Source organism: Bidens hawaiensis, unplaced genomic scaffold, assembly GCF_021521415.1.
Source record: "Bidens hawaiensis isolate Kalapana, Puna unplaced genomic scaffold, B.hawaiensis_p1.1 tig00014336_1, whole genome shotgun sequence".
Lineage (NCBI taxonomy): Eukaryota > Viridiplantae > Streptophyta > Magnoliopsida > Asterales > Asteraceae > Bidens > Bidens hawaiensis.
Window position 1 is genome coordinate 565,587 of NW_027492234.1, and position 24,260 is coordinate 589,846.

At 36.7% G+C, this 24,260-nt stretch overlaps 1 long non-coding RNA gene and 1 other non-coding gene across 2 annotated transcripts in view; one reads left to right on the forward strand and one right to left on the reverse strand.

The window, feature by feature from the left end:
* LOC143546406 (uncharacterized) overlaps window positions 1–24,260 on the reverse strand; it is a 64,659-nt gene that overhangs the window by 9,339 nt on the left and 31,060 nt on the right. The gene's annotated exons all lie outside the window — the stretch shown is intronic.
* TRNAT-UGU (transfer RNA threonine (anticodon UGU)) lies at window positions 22,074–22,146 on the forward strand. The gene has a single exon. It is a non-coding gene; the product is annotated as a tRNA-Thr (tRNA).

Sequence of the window (24,260 nt, forward strand, 5' to 3'; positions counted from 1 at the left end):
GATCGTTGCCAGCGTGTCGGCAACATTTCTTCGCGAAACGAAATGTCCCAGAATGCCATTCAAGTTTGTGAGGTTTTTGATATTTGGGGTATTGATTTCATGGGACCGTTTCCATCTTCGCGTGGAAACAAATACATACTCGTGGCCGTCGATTATGTGTCTAAGTGGGTTGAGGCCAAAGCTCTACCCACGAATGATGCCCGAGTGGTAGTCCATTTTCTGAAAAGTCTATTCGCTCGTTTTGGAGTCCCGAAAGCCTTGATCAGTGATCGAGGTACTCACTTTTGCAACTCGCAGATGGATAAGGCGTTGCGGCGTTATGGGATCACCCATCGGCTTGCGACCGCCTACCACCCACAGACTAGTGGGCAAGTAGAAGTGAGTAATCGGGGAATCAAACGTATTCTCGAGAAAACGGTTGGTTCAAATCGTCGGGATTGGTCCGACAAATTAGATGACACTCTGTGGGCCTTCCGTACAGCCTACAAGACTCTGACTGGTTCCACACCATTTCGGATGATTTATAGGAAGGCCTGTCATCTCCCTGTTGAATTGGAACACCGCGCTTCATGGGCCATTCAAAGAGTTAATCTTGATTTATCCGCCGCAGAGGGTAATCGTTTCCATCAATTACACGAGTTAGAGGAGCTCTGGGATCACGCTTATGCACAATCATTCAGGTATAAGGAGCATAAGAAGGAACTGCATGATAGGAAACTGAAGGGTAATAAGCAGTTCAAGTGTGTTGATAAGGTCTTACTATATAATTCCCGTTTGAGGTTATTCCCGGGAAAGTTGAAATCCCGATGGTCGGGACCGTTCACGGTCACTGAGGTTTTCCCGTATGGCACAATTGAGATACAAGATCAAAGCGGGAAGTTTAAGGTCAACGGTCATAGATTGAAACACTACATAGGTGAGCCGATAACTGATCAGACAGTCGAGGTGTTCTACCTTGACTCATTCACCGAGGAGTAGATGTGATGGATGCATCACTCGGAAGACAGCCCAAGTTGTAGAGTTTGTATTACGAATTTCTTTATTCTCTGTTTTTATTTGTTTTATTTTTATTTATAAAACAAAAAAAAATATTAAAAATACAAAAAAAATTAAAATATTTAATAAAAATTAAAAAAAAAAATCAAAAACACAAAAATATGTTTATTTCTTATGTTTTTGTTTTCTGTTTTGTACGCCGCTACATACGAGTGAGTTTGAGTTATTGCAGGTATTATTATATGCATGGTAGCTCTGATGGCGTTTTGGAACTGGTTCACCCGAGGTTGCGGCCGCGAATGAAATGCTATACGGTCATTTGATTAATACACAGCTGAGGAAGAATCTGGATCTAAACCAGGGGAGTAACCCGTTCTCTATTTTACTTTCTGTTCTTTTAAGTTTTAATTTTATGCTTTACGTTTTATTTTTATTTTATTTTTATTTCTTTTCCTTGTTCTCATCGAGGACGATTTCGTTCTAAGTGTGGGGATGGGAATTTATTTTACTTAGTTGTAGAAAAAAATTTTTAAAAAATAAAAAGTTTTCACTTGTTTTTTTGGTTTTTTTTTCGTTTTCGTACATTGTATTATGTTTAAAAAAAATGTCACTTGTTTTTAGTTTCTTTTGCGTTAAAGTGGGAGATGATGACATTTATCGGAAATCGGTTTTTCAAACTACTAATAATATGAGATAAATAAAAGAAAACGCACTTAACTTGGGATGTGTCGGTAGGCTCAGCCTTGAAAATGAAAGGGCAAATTTGATAAAATGGTTAAAACTGAAATCTTTTGTGGGTAAAGCATTTTGTCCGTGGAAAATAAGCAATGAAAGGCCGGGCCATACTCAAGCCTCAAATTTTGGTATGAAAAAGTGGAAGTATCATGAGTTTTAAAAATTTGAATACGTTATCATATGATACTTAGGTAAGTATAATGTTAGAGTATGCCGTGTAGCTTGTGATATAAATCTTAAACTGCTAGTTTAGTGTTTTACACCTCATTGGCATATGGTTTTATAACCTTAAATCCTGTATTGATTGGATGCTTCGGGTCCGGAGACAATGGGTCTGTATGCAATCTATTCATCTGGGTATTCACAATTCCTAAGTGGGGTTGTGGATATTTAAAATAAAGCCAAAGAGCATACTCTTATAAGTCTATAAACATAATCACAAAAGTACAAAAGTACAAATACACTACAGACTTGATCATCCACGCTGTTAGCCATGTGGGGTCCCCTTGCTCGCGTCTCATTACCATTAAGAAACGGACCACAAGGGACACGCTACATGTAAGCCCTACAGATGAAATTTTGCATACTCACCTATGGTGATGGTTTCGGGGTATTACTTGATAACGGGGGTATGTCTTGTTGTGGGGAACACTAGCTATTAATTAATTGAACCTTAATCGTATCTCATGGCTGCTTGGTAGACTTTGATGCTTAATCTTAGGTGGATAAACAATACCCTTGATCGTCTTAACTATTCATAAAAAATTAGAGCAACAAAAGTTTTAAATCTGCTAACTTTGAGGTTTAAGTCAAGTTGGGGTGGTCTGGTCCGGTAAAAGCTGAAAATAAGCGGGTCTTAATTGTGTAAACCACTGAGTAATATAATTATCGGATCTTATTTGTCCCGGTAAAGATTAAGGCATGGGTTTAAGTGGACAACAATAACGGTGATCGCGGTTTTTGCATTTTTCTGAGCTTTAAAAATTAACCTATATGTTTGTAATACTGTATTTTCCGATTCTGATCCAACTGCATTAGACTTTTTCAGGGACGAAAAAAGACTTAAGTGTGGGGATGTTTGATGTGTTGTAAAACACACTTACTTTCCATAGAATTTTATCATGATTTACGTACTTTATTAGTTTAATTATTAAGTTTTATGGTTTGATTATGCTTGATTTTACAAAGTTGAATGTTTATTTGTAGGTTATGAGAGTTGGTGAAAAAAGAATGATATTTGAAGACTTTAGGGGCTTAATTGGTCAAGTTTCAATACTACAACTCAAGGCCCGACCCAAGCCCACAAATTAGAGCCTTTTATGCCTTATTATATTAATTAAAAGAAAAAAATAAAAAAAACCCTAACACCTGCCCATTATTCCGATCGGACAGCAAGCAAGGAAGAAAAGAAAAAAGTTTGGCGGCTAGGGTTGGTGGTTGTGACGGCTAGAGAGGAAGAAGAACACCAAGGAGAGTCTTGTGCAGCAGCTAAGGGTCTTATAATCTCATAATCTCAGCTCATAAACCCTAAGTAATCATCCATAAACCTTGTCTTTTGTTCAAGAACCCTAACTAGTTAAACTTGATCTTTTTGTTGGATTGTTTTGCAAGTAACTTAGAGATTGATTTGTGTTTGATTGTTCTTGATCATTAAACGAGTTTTATTATGTTTATGATGAGTTATATGATGTTTAATTTAATATATTGCTGTTGTCCAAAATCAATGAGTGGCTAAAGTAGTTAGTTCTACCTAGGTTAGATGATTATTGTTAGGTTTTAGTAAGTAGTTTGGATTGTTGATGATCATGGCTTAAATTGTTAATGTAAAGTTTGGTTTAACATTGAATTAGGTTGTGTTTAGTGGCTGTGAATTTGTTAATTACACTTATAAACCTCTTGTTTTAATTAATTGAATGAGTTTTGATTGATTGTTGCTTGTTAGGACTCTTTACTTAGTGTTTAGGGTTTGTTTGCGGGTTGATCAACCGTAAGGTTTAAGTGAGTGTTTTAATTGAATATAATCAGCGGGTAGACACCTTCCTTGAGACCGAGAGGTGATAGAAAGTAAACTCGTATCATAGCTTTTACTTGTTAGGATTAGTATCGCGCGATAGCGGGTTCGGTTCTTGTCGGGTTTGGATTTGTGAGTGATTAGTTGACCTAGTTTAAGTTAAACTGAATTGTTCCTCTATCCTTGGTTGCGTGGTATTCGTCTCCATTAGGGTAGTGTGTCGGTGAGACCGAGAGGAGAGTCAGTATTAGAGCACGTTAACAATTTGTCATCCGGTTTTGTTCTTTAAATCAATTAAGGGTAGGTTAGAGTTTGTTAGTGAGACCGAGAGGTAATCTATCTTTCTTGAGTGAACCTTAGTTGTGTCAACCTTAGGAACCAATTTCGTGAGATTCTACAATCCATTAGCTTACTATACCTTCAATAGGATTCTTGCCTAGGTAGACGATTTTCCCATTGATAAATTGTATTTTCACACTTTCGTCCAGTTTTTCTTAAATTAAGTAATTTAAGTTAATTAAGTTAGGTTAAATAGTTAATAATATAAAAATCATTTAAAATATATTCTTCTTAGGTGAGTCTTATTTAGGGTTAAGTATTAGATACGTTTTCTCGTGCCCTTGTGTCCGACACTCGGACTTCCTTAGTGCTATACTATTAGTGATCGGTACACTTGCCGGTTTTGTGTGGCTTCTTTAGGAATTTCGTTTAATAAATTTAAAGCTTAGTTGTGAGAGCATCATTTTACACACATCATCTTCCCGGAAACCTGTTTGGCGGCCAGCTTGAGAAGACGCGATCAAAAGGGTTGCAAGACAGTTGCCAAGTTCATCACCCTCCCGAATGTGGACAATAACCTGTTAAAACAATAAAGATGAACAACTGTTTTGGACACCTTCAACAGAATTTACAAAGGAGTGAGAAATACCTGGGAAACTCCTTCCGCCAAAAGCCAATTTTTGTCCACCTTGGCTCGGACAAGTTCCATCTTGTGTTCAGCACATTCCAAGGCTTGCTCCTGTTCTTGGCAGCAAGGGTGGCAAGGCATTCGTCCTTGGCTGCTAATTCAACCTTCTGGATCTTTATTAGCTCGGCACGCTCATCCAGTTGTTGCTGGAAAGCAATTTTGGCTTCCTCAGCAACAGACTGGCAAGCTTTCTCCGCCTCAACGCCGTCTTGGCATCCGCCAACTGTCGCTTAGCATTATCAGCAGCCAGGCAATTGTCTTTGGCTTCTTTCATAGCCTCAGCGGCTTCTTTTTCCGCCTGGGTTACCTTAATTTCCAACTCCTCCCATTCCTCATTCATACCTAGCCAGTCCCGACATAATTCTTGAGTGGTGGAGACAGTATTGGCTAGGCTATTAGAATATGAATTCAATAGCTCTTGACGCGGGCGCCCGCTCTGACGCTCTCTCTCTCCGAGGGAGAAAGACATTGCAGATATTACTGGCACACATCTGCGTCAGAAAATGTTAAATTTTGGCGTAAGGACCAACGTGGACGATGCATTGAAGAGTCTTCCCAATGCTGGGATGAAGACGCATGTGGGTCACAAGCGTAGGCGCTAACCCCTCCTTGATCTCTGAAATTATAAGGAATATGGAAAGGTGAAGAAATGACGGGGTCTGTTGAGTTACCGTATTTCTTACCCCCAAGAGGAGGGGTATCCGCAATAACAACCGGTTCCTTTACACCTGTCAGCGGAGACGTTAGCGGCGTAGCAGGTGGTGCTGACCCCTTGGACCTGAAGGGTCCTTGGAAGATTTCTCCAGGAATTTTGCAAAATAATGCATCTGTATCAACAAAGTATCTTACAAAAATAAAAGCAAATATCAAAGCTTAGAAAAAATTGAAGTTACCTGAAGAAATATCTGTGGGTGCAAGTTGCTGTAGACGAGCTGCCAGCTTCGTTTTCTTGGGTTTCTGGGCAACGGCGGGCTTGGTGGATTGCACCTTCCGTTTACCACACGCCTTGGAGGCACCCGCATCAGCTGCTGGGTGATCACCTTCGTTGATGACATCGTCAGTAGCTCGATATTCATCTTCGGTGGTGATGTCAGCACCTTCTTCACCCTCCACCTTGCTGGTGGTCGGGTTCTGGCTCCGCTTGCGGGTCAAACCTATAGTCAAACGCAGGATTTCCAAAGGGTCAGTAGCATCAACTGATAAACCTTCTTCACGGGATGAAGACTCCTCGTTAGACGAAAGATGTACTATTACCCTGCTAGAAGTAATAGTAGTAATAAGACGAGGTTTTAGGACTCCCTCACCTTTGGTAACAAACTCCTCACCTTTTTCATACATCGCCTCGGAAACCACAGGTTCCGGGCGGAGTGTGGTGGAGAATAAAAAGTTGTTACGGGTGCGCTCAAGGATGGGCTCGTCCGTTGGATCAATTGGACAACGCACCATAAGGACCTCCTCGCTGTCCAGAAGCGTGCTGAAGATAGAGCCTTCACCTGCAAAAATGAAAAGAACTACCAGAATTGAGGCGGAACCCTAGAAAAACAAAGATAAAACTTACTCTTGTCGGGTTTCTCATGATACGGCTCCAAATCAGGAAATGGCCATAAACGGCTCATCTTGGCACCCACCAGTGCTCCCTCGTGTATCGCACGCATGGGGCTGGGTGTTTGGGTTAAAGTTTTGAACCACAGGAGGTTCACTTCTGTAGTACCATGGACCACAGGCAGCCCTTCTGCGACTATTCGGTATGTCATCTCGAATGGAATGAGTTCCCCCTGGAACCAAAAGAACTTGGGCTTCCACTCATGGAAACTCTGATACCACTCAGTACCAATAGTGCCCTTCCCGGTGGTAGACCAGCTATACAACCCGCCGCGGTTAGTAATCTTGTAGAAGACGAAGAATCTGCTAACGGTAGGTTCTATTTCACGAGCCCGGCAATAGAATTCGAAATGTCGAATCCTCAACATCCCAAAGGGATGGACTTGCGATAAGTGGATCCCATAGGCCATCAAAATGGCCTGGATAAACTTTGTTACAGGAAACCTGAGGTTCCCTGTAGTGAGGTGAACCGCGTACACGGCCATCTTGTTTGTCGGCGGTTTAGTGGCAATCGACCCATTCGTCGAATACTCGGGCTCCCATTCAGGCGCTAGGCCATAGACGTTGACGATGTCTTGATACTCCCTCTTTTTCTAATGGAGAACAACGTTGTGTATCAAAGCATCACCCTTTTTCTCTTTACCCATTTTAGATTGATGGATGATAAAATGCTGAGAGCAATTGAATGTTTCAGATCTGGAATCAGAGAGAAAAAGGAGAAATAGAAGATGTGAATGAATGGAATGGGAGTTTGATCTATTTATACACATCGCAGTTAATGCGACTTATTGGATGCCAGTGGAGAGAGAAAAACGGCCCAATTAATAGTTGACACGTCAGGCGGGAAAGACGAAAACGCACAACGGACTGTAGAAAGACGTCAGAAACGTCTTATCAACCGTTCTGCAACATTTCTCTTTCCGCCACGTCATCATTTTTCCCCACTTGCAAAATTCAAAAATGGATGATTCAAAAATATCTCACAAGATATTATCCTAATAAGAAATAATTCAAAACTCACAAGAGGACAAAAAGGTTTCTTTTCATTCATGATTGAAAAATAATTACAGAATATGAAAAGAAATTACAAGTCCTAATCCATCCTAAGGGTCTTGAGCGGATGAATCTTCCGGAGGAGTAGGCGGAGTATCTTCCGTTCCTTCCCCCAAATAATCTTTTAATTGCTCCACGCCGTCGCTCGGTGCTGCGAACTCAGGAAGCATGTCTTGCAAGGGAAATGTCAAGTTTTCATATTCCTCAATACGCGTGTCATACTCCTGAGTAACATCTAGTCCGTGAAGCGGATGTTCTTAAAAAGAACGACCGGCTTGGGCATAAGCCAGTCCTTCATTAAAACCTACCATGCGGCCAGAATTGGAGGAGGCAATGAGCAGGAAAGCAAGGCAATCCGTCATCTCCGTCTCTTCCTTAATATGTTTAATCACCTGTCATGGAAAAGAAAATTTTTTAAACAGCTGGCAACAAAAATAATATAACAGCGGAAGAGTGGGAGGCCCAGTAGCCATCGTCGCTCCCTCTCTGCCCGTTCCGCTCTTTCCTGAAGTTCATGAAACCAGTCATCTATCTGTTGCTTCTCCTTTAAGTATTCAGCTGCACGGGCTTCCGCTTCATCACGTGCCTGTAGAAGCGAGTCATAGGTGCCTTGCATGTCATCAGCTCTTTTTTCATTAAGTCCCGCCCGCTTCTTCTGCAACTTTGATTCCGCCTCGAGCTCCTGGATAAAGACGCCTTGGCAGGCCACTTGTTCTTCAATCGCTGAATTGGCTTCAAGTGCCTTAGCCAATTCATCCTTCTTTTTCTACGTCTCAGCCCAGGCAGCTTGAAGAACAGTGTTTTGTTTCTTACAAGCTTCCTCCCACTGACGAGCAGATGTCGCATGCCTATCTTTCTCTTTTCGGAGAGCGATTTCAGCATCAGATTGTTTCAATTTGGCAGTAGCCAAGCGTTGCTCACGAGCTTCCTTCTTCGCTTCATCAGAGGACTGAACCAACTCACCCCATCGTACCCCCATTGATCACCACTCGCGTAAAATTTTCTGTCCACAAGCCATAGTGTTGGCTAAAGACGAGGAATAGTCTAGATAAATATCTTGGCGAGGATGACCACGCTGATGGGTCTGTTCTGCATTCGGGACACAGTGATTGACAAAAGCCACACAGGTGTCCGGATCAGTAAAGCAAAATCCCTTCGCAAGGTTCCAACCAGGGAAAAACATATGGTCATCTTCTCCCGGATTGGCCTCCCCATAACAATCGGAATTTAATGCTTGGGGACACACCGGGATAGAAGAAGACACATGGGGTAGAGATTGATAGGAACTTCCACCTTCACCTGTCAAAAATGGTCAGGAAGAAGTCAGAAATTCTGGGGTAGTCTGAAGTGGCGACGTCTGCATTTTGGGCGCTTCCGCATCAGTAGCTGGCCCCTTCCCCATGGAACTAGAATCGTCCCCAGCCTTAAACAGATAGCCCAGCGGATCTTTGGTTTCCGGTGGAGGACGTGGAGTCTCTTGGTTTTCCTCAAACAAAGGATTTAACGGCCTATCTCCCTTCCCCGGCGGAGGAGTTGGGGGCTTATCTTCTTTCTCTGGAGTTGGGGATGGTAGTTTCTCGCCTTCAGACGTTGGGGACGGTAACTTGTCTGATACATTACCTCCACCAACAGTCGCGAATGGATCTACATAGTATAATCACATATAAGTATTGGTTAAAACACAGAAACAAAGAGAAAGGTATTAAGGCAGCTTACCAGCCATTCCCTTCATGTGTTCAGCAAGGCTGACCCTCTTCTTCGAACGATGTATCCACGGCTTCTTTGTTTCCGGACCTTCTTCGGTGTACGCATGGCTAACGCCCGAACCACTCAACCGGAAGAATTGAAAATTCCTCTTCCGCTCCAACTCCGCCAACAGACGCGAAACAGATGAAATTTCAGAAGCGCCATCGGAGTCTTCTTCCTCTTGGGATGTTGATTCGTCACTCAAAAAAAGAATGACGACCACCCCATCAGAAGTAAGAGTGTTGAGCGGATGAGGATTAAGAATGTACACGCCTGTCTGGAAGATTGCTTCCGAAGTGGCCGGTTTAGCACATAATTTCTTAGGGAAGAGAAATTGGTTCCGTGCCCTCTCCAGGACAGGAATCTATTTCGCGTCGCGGATACGCTTCCCCATACAACCTCTACTTTCAAAAATGGAATTCAACATGGGCTCTTCACCTGAAAAACACATAAAAAGTCAGTCAAAAATGCTTTATATCAAATAAGAGGGAGGAAAGGGAATGCAACTTACATTTGTTCACGCCCATAAAGACATGCTCTAAATCGGGATATGGCCACAGGCGGCTCATTCCTGCCCATACTAGGGCTTCCTCAGGCAAAACCCACATCGGGGATGGTTCTGAAACCAGAGTACGGAACCACTCCCGGCCCTCGTGAGAAGCCGTAACAACTTCCGGGAGCGCCTCGTTAGCCGAACGATAGACCATAGCATCTGGAACAACGTCCTCCGAAATCCAGAAGAACTTGTGGCGCCAATCTTTCGAACCGCCCTCGGGCACGATGCCAATGATCCTATCAGCTATGGGATTGCACTTGAACCATCCGCCACGGTTGGTCATCTGGTAGAACACCGGGAATCGGTCAATTCGAGGCAACATCCCCTTCGCCGTACACAAAAAATCGAAGTGTCGAATCTGCATAAGTGTAAGAGGGTGTAACTGGGATAAATGGATCCTATAGGCACTCAATACCTTCATGAGAAATTTGGTTATCGGAAACCAAAAATTCCCATATACAAAGTAATCAGAATACACTGCCATCTTCCCAGCCGGAGGCATGCTTGCGACAAATCCGGCATTAGGTGTAACATCCTACTTTTGGTTATAATAATAAAATAAATTTCATCTATTTATAGTAGGTCGTTATCGGTTTAGATAACTAGAAAATGAGTTGGGCTAGTGTTGGGTTAAATGGATATGGGTTATGGACTTGGGTATGAATGAAAGAAGGAAAGACCATGGGCTTAAGCCCATGATCCCTAAATATATAAACCATAATCACCATTTAATCCCTCATTTACACATATCCCTTACACCTCCCAAAAACACACACTTAAGCTCTCTCTCTCTCTCTCTATCTCTAGTCTCTCTCTAGCCGAAGTTACCAAGGAAACCGATCCCGACCCAAGGTATGATAGTATTTTGTTGTATGAGCTTAAATCCGTTAGTTATGGTCACGAAACGACGAGTCGACACCGTTAAACCGTTTAAGTCGCGAGATCCGGGTGGAATTGGGTATAAACCGAACCTAAGATGAGCTTAGGGATCACCCTAGCTCATATCAGGATCGAACGGGACGAAAAACGGTGAAAAACGAGTTAAAACTAGTTTTTCCGGCGAATCCGCGGTTTTCCGGCGACGGCACCGGAAAGGCGGCGCCAGAAAAAGGGGAATATGAGGTAAGAATGTCAGCGAATGTTCTGACATTCCCTGACCTAACCCTAGTTCACTATGGAAACCTAACGAATTAAAAGGTGATTCGTTAGTTGATTCATATAAGGGGGCATAACGAACTAGCTCTAGTTCGTGTCTGATTCGTTAAGGGAAAGGGTAACGAATTACCCTTGATTCGTGATAGTTAGTTCGTTAAAAGAAATAACGAATTAGAAGGTCCAATTCGCTACTTGGACCGGGTCGCTATATGGACTGATTCGTTAAGGAGTCCAGTTCGTTAAAAGGTTCAATTCGTTATAGGAACCAGTTCGCTAAGATAAGCCAATTCGTTATGAAACAGTAACGAATTAGAAGTTTAACGGAATGACAATAACAGTCCCTGGACTTAGAAAAGAATGATTTAATTACAAAGAAGCCCTTGGACTTTAAGTAGCAAGTTATTTAATTATTCAAATCCTAATGGAAAATGTGTTAAGACAGTTAATGAAAATAAAATTTTTTCAAGCTGACCTGGCAGCTTAACCCCAGCCAGGGGCTCTGCCCCTTGGACCCCGCTAGGGCCTGCCGCCCCTAGAACCCCGCTGCCAGGGGCGCTGCCCCTGGACCCCCGTTCGTTGAGGGTAATAATTAAACTAGAAAAACGATATGTGTAGTGATAGTTTATTGATACGTGTAATTATTATACAGTTACTCGTGCACAGCTCATAAAGGGAATAACCGTAAACGGTGAACGCAACCACATTGAGGTGAGTTTCTAGCCCCACTTCCATGTTATGTTTTCGGGGCTGTGTGCATACTCGATGTGATAGTCAATACACTTACCTTAGGTGGTAAGTGTATGCCTTGTATGATTTATGTATGACGATTGCTTGACGGTGCGTGAATGATCTTCGGATATTGCATATGCCGTCAAGTGTTAGTTAAAGGTATGATTGATATGTATGATGTATGAATGACGTATGTATGAATATGTATGATGTATGAACAATGTATGTATGAAATGTTGATGGTACGTGAACGCTCTTCGGAGATTGCACATATTGTCAAGGAAAGTATGTAAATGACAGGTATGTTATAGTAGCACGAATATTGGGAACCGACCCTAATAATGTCGGCGAATGAAGGGAACCGACCCTAGTAGTATCGGCGAATGAAGGGAACCGACCCTAATAATATCGGCGAACGTAGGGAACCGACCCTAATAATATCGGCGAAGGTTATGGGTGGAATGCTCATTAAAACGTATATGTATGAATGAAAGTATGTAAGTAAGTACGAAAGAAAGAATGAAAGTACGTATGTAAGTAAGTGTGTAAGAAGATGTGAAGGTATGTACCTCCGGGTGCATATGCTAGTATGTGAATGTATTGTATGTCATCTGATTAACTAGAACTCACTCAGCGTAGCTGACTTTTAGTATGCACGTAGGTGAGTAGAATGAGGCAACACGCTTGAGGGGAAGCACATGGCATGGATTTTAAGACACTGGCATCTCAATGAAGTGTTATGTTATGATGTTTTAAAAGACAATGTTTTATGTTTAAATAATTTGAATGCCCATTAAGACATGAAAGGATGGTTATGTAATATAATGGTTTGAATGTTTTAATATTTCGCGAATGTTTTTATTAACTCTGATATTATGAACTGCGTCTATGAGTAAATCCAACGTTAAAGTGAGGCACCGGTAACGGGGCTTACATTAGGGAATTTCGGTCCCCATTCAGGTGGGATACAATAAGTACAAAGTAACATTTCGTACTCAGAGATATCCCATTTAATCTCTACAGTATCGATATTCGGTATCATAGATCTCGTATCCCTAGCCATCGGTTCAACTATATATGGATAACAACGAGAAATCGTGAAGAGAATCGAAAGATCGGTTAGAAGATTGAGAGAAAACAAAGAAGAATTAAAAAATCAAGGGTAATAAAACTTCGAAAAGAAGATAATCTTCACTATTTATACCCATTGTAGTTAATGCGATGGGATATGAATAGTGGACAGAGAAAGTCATCGCTCACTCAGCAGACGCCACGTCAAGCGGGAAATTCGAAAAAGAGAAAAGGTGTACAGTTGGGTACAGTGACAGCCGGCATGAACGTCCCATCATCTGTCCACGCGCCTGCAAGTGGTCAACTTGTCCTTTTTCACGGTTATCCACACCACCAACAGAAGATATTTCTACTAAACCCCAAAATTCAAAAACTCCCAAATATACCTTAAGTCCAAAATTTCACCTGCATAAAAACTTCACGCGGAAGAAACACTGGACCAGGGGGACTTATAGAGGTAGGGTACCAAAAAGACCCAAATACCCTTAAGTATCACCCGCGGGTCAGAGAGAAACCCCTCATATGCCACCCGCGGGACATATGGATCACCCGCATAGCTTATCATACGCGAGTATTCAGGCACCCTCGGACGTCATCCACGTGATAGCACATCTACCCGTCAAGATGACCTGGAGGCAATGCCAACAGGACAGCTAACCGACTGCCTTCTAGAAGATTTACCAAGATGTTTTCTTGGGCAATATGTGATCTCTCAACCAATGGATAAAGGACACCTGGCCAGGTTGTTATAACCGTGCACATGGCCATGAGTTAACTCATCCTATCATAGAACGACGCGTGTCCAGGTTGTTAAACCCATGCACATGCAACGTATAGCTCAACTGATCATATGAGGGCACGTGTCCAGGTGGTTACGAGAGCATCTTCTAGAAAGGGACAGCTGGCTCAATCACATTCCCACCTCCTTCGGCTATAAATACCATCTCCATCTCCATGAGGTATCCATTCACTCCCAACTATCTACTAAGATTACTTAAGTACTTTCTCTCTTAAGAACTGTACTTATTCTCATGCCGGAGGGTGGTTAGGGGAAGACCCCCCCCCCCTTCTTGTCCTTCCCGTAAAGAGCTCACAGTGTCTGTTTTGCAGGTTCCGGTCACTGGACTTTAGGAAGTTGTGCTTGTATCGTATTGGTTGTTATTGTATCCTACCCTGTGGACTCATTGGATCTAGGGCCCGTCAAGGGGATTAGATCTGTGTTTCTTCAGGTTGGACCATTTTAAAGGTAAGATTATTATCGTTCAATTCATAAAAGATGAAATTATTTATTTTCAATTTGTCAAAATAAAAATGCATGTTAAGAATGTCGATTTTATATATAAGTATATCATAGTTCTCCTTAAATAGATAGACGTTTGTTCAAAAGACCAAATTATACAATGCTATAAATGAGTGTATGTTAATGTATTAGTTATTGATTAATATAATATTTTAGGTTAGACTAAACATATATTTGCACTCATCATATACCCTTTCTTTAAAAAATAACTAGGTGATGTATGTACCGGTGTATGTATCGAAGTGCATTGAAAGGGAGTGCATAAAGCATCATCACTTGTAAAATTGACAAACAGTGATACATATGAGACAAATCAAATTTGCATTTATATATATATGCTAGTTTTTATCTCCCGTATTACGAATGCTGTTTTACATTACTCGTTTTTAATATTTATATATTTTTTTGGGTTTAATTTTATTTATTGTAATAAAATTTATAATATATCTAAAGTTTGATTATAAAAAGGTTTCACATATAACTAAGATGTTATAACCCGATTTAAAAGTTATCTGGGTTTAGTAAGACACAAGAACCGCTTATTTTTTTACTATAAAATTGTTTCTTAATTATAAATAATATTTAAAAAAATCATATAATAATTTTTAGTATATCCTATTTTATAGGATTTTCACATCAATATTTGGTGAAAATAATTTTTAATTTAATGAGATATTATAACCCGTTTAAAAAATATCTGGGTTTGGTAAGACCCATACCCGTGAATTCATGTCAAATGCATGAGAAGCCTCCATTTAAAAATCAAGCAAATCTGATGACTCCAAAAAAAGAAGGAGCGACTATATCGCGACACGTATGATATTTATGTTATTCGTTTATATTATATTATCTCGCTATATAATAAAAGAAGAACTTAAAGCCGCTTGTCATTCATATAGAGTATTTTTACACATGTCAACCAAGAAGGGTATTTTGCTTATGTGGCAGCCATAGAAGAGGTATGCTGGCTTTACAAAACAAGCTTCCTATGAAAGTTTTTGAAATCAGATCTATTCATCCTCCATATAACCAGAATCCCAAATACCTCCATACTCCATGTAATGACCAACACCATGTCCTATGAAATTCTTTCATTTGACTCATGCAATTCGATCTATTTTTAGGGTCAAATCGACTTCTTGCACACATGTTATCATGTGCTTCCTTTTCAATCGAGCACCAGTAAGAAGATATGGCACTGCTATTCGACAAGATTGATTTGTTACGAGAAGAACATTGATTTGTTAGGTAGGTATGTGTCGTAAGGAAGGGGAACACAAATCGGAGGTCTGGATCAGAACCCAATTACAGACTATTGTATTGAGGTAAGTGCAACAACCCTAATTTGTATGAGTCTTCATCTATGTTCATATCTATTGTTATTATTATTATTATTATTCACAAATAAAGTTCAGCATAATTAGTTGTGGGAGTGCAAGTGTGTAGATTTACCATGGTATTCAGATCTGTTCAATTAAAATGTATAACTTAAAGGCTGGCTAGGGTAGATAGTCAATCTCACAAAGGGCAAAGTTTGGAACTGCATAGACAATAGTTAAACTTGATATTTGACCAACTAAATAAATGGTTTGATCTTGATGTATAATGTTAAAGCTTTGGTTCGAAGTCAGGAACTTGTAATTTTAAAGTGTTGTATTTTTAACTATAAAAGGTTGTTTAGAACTTGATGATAAGTTTTTGAAAATTATTTAATTTTTCGTTACGGAAACAATAGTTAAAAGTGTTTTAGACTTTGTTACCGTATCTTGTCATGCGTATTTGAAAAACCTAAGGAACCCAACCATCTATTTTAAATTTAATATAAAACCTAATAGAAAACCCAAATCATACATAAAAAAATTATTAAGTTAATATCAACTCACATAATAGTAATACTAATAGTAATTAAAGGTTTAAGTATAAGTTAAATTCTTTTAGCCTACCAGAATGACATTTACTTGAAACCGGTAATTTAAGTTCATACATCCACTGGTTGACTGATTTTGTATACTTTATGTTTACTTTTGATATCGATATTGTAGAGGATATACTTGTAGCTTTCGATAGGTGAGGGTTTAAGGAGACCTTACCAGCCAATGCAGCCAAGAAGGTCTGATTTAAAGAATATTCATTTGATGCGGCATTTTTTAATTCTTTTATTTTATATAATTCGACTGGGAATGTGTATATGCAGGTTATATTAATGTGTTCTTACTGCAAAAGACATGATGAAACTGAAGTCCCAGATCCATACTATGGTGGACAACAGGTTTTTGAGAAGATAGCCTTTTCTTTACATGTTTTATCTACATTTAATTCATTCCGTTTTGTGGATATCAGTTTCGAGGTTCTTGAGAACTTGAAGTGCAAAGAAAAAATAAGAAAGTGTACTTAAGTTTTTAATTAAAATTAGTTTTTTGATCATTTTAAAGAAAAGGGCAATTTTAGTCAACGGTTGAATGTTTTATAGACGGTTGAGTGTGTTGCTTTTTGAAGGGTATTTTAGACATTCTATAGCAATTAGTAGGCAAATATCTTGAGCTATAATAACGGTCATGTTTGGGATTTCTTTATAAAATGCGTATTCAAGATAATAATTTACCAAGTGCAAGGTTTTTGAGTGTCGGTTTTGTTGTGGTAGGTATTGGATTTGGTTGTGGATGTTTTTGAATAACTTGTGCAAAGCATTTAGGCTGAAAACAACCATATCTCATATTCATAGAACCCAAATTTTCTCACATTTTCATCAGTGTGCTCATTTTCATTTTCTTTTTGAGGTTGTATAAATATGACTCACCATGAAATATGATTGGTAAATGATATTATGAAACACTTCACCCCGTAAAAGTTAGAAGTTTTACACGGGCTTATAGACTTAACTGGTACAACTTTTATATACATTGTAGAAAATATAAAACCAATAACTAGCTTTTAACATATATACCATTTCCTGAAATAAATGTTATAGTTTACATATTCATTTGATTTTCAAAATTTTATATATATTAATATGTTTTAAAAATAATTTTTTCAACCCCGTGTATTACACGGGTATATAAACTAGTATTATATATATATATACCTATACTAATAAAATAAAATATTGGGGACACTTGTCATGTCCATAGCCCTTCTCATCATAAAATTCCCGCCATGCCTCAAAAGAATCCGGATATGATCCATCTCAAATAACCCGGTTAAAACGGGTCATATTCAAAACCCTAACGAATTGTTGATTGTTCTCTCTCATCTGTTCTAAGGGTTTTATTTTTAATTCCTTCTTCAATCTGGGCTATCTAGGAATCTCCATACTGTTTGTCATCCGTCGATCTGTTCAGCTCATCATCTATTTTGTTAATCGATCTAGGGATTGAAACTGTAATCTCCATGGATCTACCTCATCTGTGTTAGGGTATGTTGCTTTGTTCGATTGTAGAGCAGCTATCACGAATCAATACTTTGTGCCTCCGTCAATTTCAGGTATTCAACGGTATAATCTGTTTCAACTCTATATAGGTTTTTTAATTTAATTTATTAGGTTATCTGAAATTGATCGTTTAGTGAGATTCGATTTAGTAAACTGTTTGTTTGGTGAGGCTTGTTTGATGGATGACCTCTATGGAGATGAACTATCTAAACATTATATTTAAGAATTTGAGATAATATATCTAAAATTTATCTTTGAGAATTTGAAATGAACCATCTTTATCTGTATAATAAATAAATTTACATAACTATCTATAATATATATAAACAAAAACATAAAAATTCTATGTGTCGTGATGTGGTTGCTCCCCCTTTTTTTGAAGTCACCAGATGTGCTTGACTTTTAAATGGAGGCTTCTCATGCATTTGACCCGAATTCACGGGTATGGGTCTCATCAAACCCAAATATTTATTAAACGGGTTTTAAAATCTCATTAAATTAAAAACTAATCTCACCAAATATTTGATATAAAAATCTTATAAATTAGTGATATACTAAAAAGTAATATATTTACCCTTTTACTTATGTATTATATATAGGAGAAATGATCAAATAAGAAGTTTGGTTTTCCTAAGAATGCTAGGAAGGAAGGTATTTTAGTCTACTACCTTAATATTGAAACCCACTTAATTAAAACACACTTAATTAAAACTCACTTAAATTTTCACTCATCTCCTACAACTACCACCGCCCACCGCCACCACTTTGCCGGAAAAGTCTTCGGAAATTTCGCCGGAAAATAAAACACTATGAAAAACACAATGAAAAAGACACAATGTAAAAAACACAATTGAAAAAATACTATGAAAATAAAAACACAATGACAAAAACACAATTAAATAACACAATGTAAAAAACACAATACAAAAAACACTATGAAAAAATAAAACACAATTGTATAACACAATTTTGTAAAACACAATTATGATAAAATACACCTTGTATAACCCACAAATTTTTTTTATTTTTATAAAGCAATATGGTACTCATATAAAAGATAAAAAAAACACTCGTTTTTATGGTGAAATTGTTTTGAAAAACAAATGTCGTATAAAAAAGTTATGGACGTTTTAAAATGATGGGGGTATTTGACATGTGCCTTGCATGTGGAGAGAGAAAGTCAAAAAATGTGTTATCCCTAGTAAGCTCTTACCCTTGTTTTACACTTGATGATCTCTCTAATCTAATCTCAACCATTCAATTCTCAAATGAACGGACAAGATTATTTCATATTCTTCCTAGAAAAACTAATCTTCTTATTATAACTCAACCCTTATATATAGTATAGATATGAATATTATATTAACTATATTATGCTTTAAATGTAAACATAAATTAGTATGTTGCTATAACAAGATATAATTGTTATATGTAAACTATGAAAACCAAAATTGTATATATCACTTGCAAATTCGTACAATTTCATTATAAAATATTTTAATTTATAGTTTAGCTTTTATGTTTTTTTATTGTTGTTATGTGTATCAATCTATTTTTCTTTGTTCACGGGTCATGTTTATAGTGTTGAATTTTGACACTACAATAGACTGAAAATCAAAAAAATATATAAATATTATAAACGAATAATGAAAAACAAACCCCCGTAACGAAAGCTTCTTAAATTCTCTCAAGTCACCAGATTGCTTTATTTTTAAATGAAGGTTTTCTCATGCATTTGACCCAAATTCATGGGTCTGGGTCTTACCAAAACCAGACAGCCATTAAACGTGTTATAACATCTCATTATATTAAAAACAAATCTCATCAAATATTTTATATAAAAAATCCTATAATATAGGGATATACTAAAAATTAATATCCATTTTTTTGAAAAAAAATATTATTTAAGAAAAACTATAGAACTAAAAATTTTAATGTTAAATATACATAAACGAAATCTTTAAAAGCTCTCTGGTTGCTTTTAACATTCTCTCAAGCTACCAGATTGTTATATTTGTAAATGAAGCATTTCACCCGAATTTACGGACATGAGTCTCACTAAACCCAGATAACCTTAAACGCATTATAACATCTCATTATATTTAATAATCTCACATTGATAAAATCTTATAAAATGGAGATATGCTATCCAATTTTTATAAGAAAAATATATTATTTATATTAAGTAATAATTTTATAGTAAAAAAATAAGCGGGTCATGGGTCTTACCAAACCCATAACTTTTAAACGAGTTATAACATCTCATTAATTTGTGAAACCCTTTCATCATCAAACCCTAAGTATATTATTAACTTTCTTACAATAAATAAAATTAAAATCCAAAATTATAAATATTAGACACGAAAAAGAAACACAACCTCCGTAATACAGGGGATAAAAACTAGTTATTAATATTTTAAGAACTTGATATCTTTTTTTACATAAATAATAAAGGTTAAATAACCGGTTAATTAGCTAAGACACCAACTCAAAGTTTCAAAGTAGACCGAACCTTTAAATCATCAAATCACAAAAAACCATTAAACCAGCTGGCTGGCTGGCTGGCTTTGGGCTAAATGGTTTCATCAGTTTAATGGTTTTTAAAGAAAGCTAATTTCTCTCATAAATTCAAACATGACTAACTGAGTGTAACTTTTTGTGCAGATAGAGCAGCAAAGAGTGCTGGGAGATTCAGTAAGGTATCCCCAAGAGTAGTCCACCTAAGAGCATGCATAATTTTGATCTTCTGTTTTCTATTTTTTTTGTATCTTTTGGAACTTGAATAGAAATTATTATATTTGATTTTTGCTGGTAAAGATACATACATTTTGGCTTCTTAAATAGAACATATTTTATAGGTACTAAAAATAGTAGGTTTTGTATTGGTTTTTGTTGTAAAAGATTGATACATTTTTGCTCATCGATGATTTGCGATACTGTTATAAATATGAAGAAATGGAGGTAATGAAAATGAGTAGCTATGTATGTTTTGATTAAAATTAGTATGATATTTATTATCTCCGGATATGAATGTAGGCAAGAGAGATGCGGAGGAGGTTGTTGAGCCTCAAGTTACGGATAACTAGAAGCATAAGCAAAATAATGAAGGAAAAAAAACATATAACTACTTCCCAGGAACAGAGTAAGGTTAGGTTTTTAATTTTATGTTAATTTTTATTTTTATTTTTAAATATGATTGAGGTTTAGTAACTAGGTTAAGGTTTTGTAAATCCTAAGTATGTTCCATTCACTAATAGGGGCGTATGCATCATAAGATAGCATTCTTTAGGTTAATCATGGTTTTTTGGTAGTGAAAAAATATTCATAATAAAAAAAAGTCAAACAGGTTTTGAGTTAAAAAAAAAGGAACATTTTGTGTTACTGGTCAAAACAATCTTGATTGGTTTGGGTCGGACGTATGAACACTATTTTGTCAACTATTCGTTTTTTTTAGACTCAAAACGAGTTGAAACATGTTTGTTTGTATTACTAGGCAACACAAGCTGGGTCGTTTTGGGCTGACCTATAGACACGGTTTTGTCAATTATTCGTTTTTTAAGAGAAAACTGGTTCGAGTTGAAACATGCGTTTTTATGTTACTGGTCAACACAAGCTGAGTCAGTTTGTGTTAACTTCATGAACAATTTTCTTTTTGCTAATTATTCATAGTAAAGAAAAAAAGGTCAAATCGGGTTTCATAAAGAGGTGAGTTCTTTAACAATTTTTATTTAATTTAGAACCGTTTCCTCATATCATTTTTTGTTGATAATATATAACTTTTTTAATATTTTGAATAGACGGGTGGTCGTGCTTCCGCACTGGTCAAAGCCGAGGTCCCATGGTCATCAATAGTCTTTTGAAGAAATAAACTCATGTCGTTTATAAAAAGATTTTTTCAACTTTGTAAATTGTAAATTCAAAGCTTCTTTATGTACTTATTGTTTTATCTTACATTGTGTTATATTATTTGTATCATGTTATCAATTTTAATTTAAACATTGACTCATCCCGTGTAATACATTTGGGTTCTAAAACTAATATATATATATATATATATATATATATCAAACCAGGTACCCCATCCCCATTTCTAAAAATGTTCAAAAGCACTTTTTGTAAAGAAAAGAAGAAATACGTGTTAAAAATGCATAAAATTAAAATAAATGCTTACATAAAATCAAAATGTTTTACAAAACTTTAGTCGATTAATTTGTCTTAAAAATTTGAACATAAGAAGGAAAGATATCAAGTGAAAAAAAAAGTTGTAGATATTGATATATTAAATAAAAAAGTTAAGATAAATGATATAAGAGACGGATCTAGACCCATTTGAGATAAGCATATTAGACATGATTTGTTATATTTACATATTTTTAAAGACATGGTTCAGAATAGGAGTTCATGGACACATATGATTAGGGTATGTGATACATAGGGAAGGGTACACATTTCGACTTTTCTTGTGTTTTCTTGTGATTGTGTCTATTTGTTGTTTTATGTTGTGGTAATAGTTATAATTTCGATCTATGCTTACTTGACACTCAATGTTAGTGGTAACTTTTTAATTATGTAGTTTTGAATCGATAATTAGCACGCTATTAGTGTATATTATTGGTTTTATGTTTTACATGCAGGTTTTGCCTAGAGCCAATGGTCTCATTGGAAGCAACGTCGTTATCCTTAGAGATAGTGATATCCTATGCATGTTGAATTTATGTTATGTGAGCCTGCTTAGCTCAGAGGTTAGAGCATCGCATTTGTAATGCAATGGTCATTGGTTCGATTCCGATAGTTGGCTTTTCTCTATTTGTTTTATTCGATGTTTTACATGATACATGATTGATAATGCATCTTCGCAATCAAAGAATATTGAAAAAATAAATAAAATAAAGTGTCTTCCTCTTTATGCAAAAGTCGTTGATTTATTATGTTATTATATTATAGGAATATCCAACTATCTCACGAAAAGAGTCCTTTTCTTTTGCTATATATAGAACAAAAATATCTTTATATTTATCTAACTTATCTCATTATTTTTAATACTTCAGTCAATCTGGCTTTATCTTTATTTAGGGCTTGCCTACATCTCAATTTTCTCGAATTCTATCAATAACTTTGTTAGTAAAATTCTACTAGGTTTGGATGATGATCACCACTACAAATAGGTGATCGACTCCTTGAAACCCATTCCAACCCCCCCCCCCCCCCCCCCCTTCCCAAATAGTAAATTGATATTCAATGAATTATACCAATCCATATTTTCTTTCGTTAATTTTCTTATATTTATGTAAGTTGCCTTTCTTTTCCCTGACTAACTGTGAATTAAAAGTGATGCATCAAACACAAAGTAGTAAACCGTCATCTCTCCTACATCGTATAATAGAACCATATCAAAGCTGCATTCAATTATACTTGGTTTATAAGAACTACTTTAAGAGTTTAATTATATTGTCTTCTATACGTTATCGCATCTTAATTTTTCTTTTCTTTGATGTTTTTTTCATCTGTTGTAACTTTTTATGTCTTTAAAATGGGTCGTGTTAAAGGCAGAAACGGGAAAAAATGCTAAGCATGAGAAGGCGTGGTTGAGAATCAACACGCCTTCATTCCTTTTGCTTTCGATACATTTGGATGAAGAGTTCAGCGGGTCGTGCACAGAAACTCCATGACGTCGAAGAACGATAACTTTGTTTTCAGTAGCATCATTTTTTTCATTTAAAAAGGGGTGGCGGGGCATTTTGTTGTCCGCTTACTTGCATCTCTATTATAATTGAGTCTTTTTATTTGTTTTATATGAAATCATAGCATATCAATTATAAAGAAAGACTTGACTAGAAAAAAAGAAGTTTACGTTTCTGTTATATAACATGTACGTATTTGTATTAATAAAAGTCTTGCAAATATTTGGTTTTTAATCAAAACTACAAAGAGAACCATAAACAAGCAATAAAGTTAACATCGGATATTTTATAAATTTAGGATAATTTTACAAAAATATCTTAGTTTGGGAAATTTCAAGTCTTTAATGTGTGGCTAAAGAAATAGGCGTAAAAGTGTTGAATCACACACGCTCATTACAGCATGTTAAGTTGTAACTTGCAAAATTTAAACTATGTAAAACATAATCATAGAAAATAATAGCTAAATTGAATTAACGTTTAATAACCATAAATCAAAAAAGCCAAAAAAAGGTTTATCGTCTTACTTAGATTGCTTGTACATTATCACGCACAAGTTAACTATTATTCTAGTGGGTTGAACTAATAGTATATAACATAATAATAGTTATATAAATTTATAAGCTATAGATTTTTTTAAAATTCAAACCCAAACCGTAAGGATTATTTTGTATTTTTACTAAAACTCAAATAGAAAAAAAGTAAAATATCACATTTAAGGGCATTTCCAACCCATTCTCCAAATTATGTGACTGGGTTCTCTATTTTTTTAAAGATTGTTAAAAATGGTTGTGAGATGAGAAGAGAGAAAATGTTACTGTTCATGGTTAAATTTGGAGAAACACATTATTCACCTCTATAATTTTGTGGTTGTGACTGAAGGAGAGAGAAAATGTAATGATAAAAGTATAAAAAATATATTATTTAATTAAAAATGAGAGAGAAAAAATAATGTTTTTAGTGTAATTATAGAGATGAAGAATAGAGAATGGATTAAGAATGCTATAATTAAAGCTTTTATACATAAGCTTATGGGGTTGAGTTATAATAAGAAGATTAGTATTTCTAAGAATTATAGGAAATAATCTTGTCCATTCATTTTAAAATTGAATGGTTGAGATTAGATTAGAGAGATCATAAAGTGTAAAACAAGGGTAAGGACATAATAGAGATAACATATTTGTTGACTTTCTCTCTCCACATGCAAGGCACATGTCAAATACCCCCATCATTT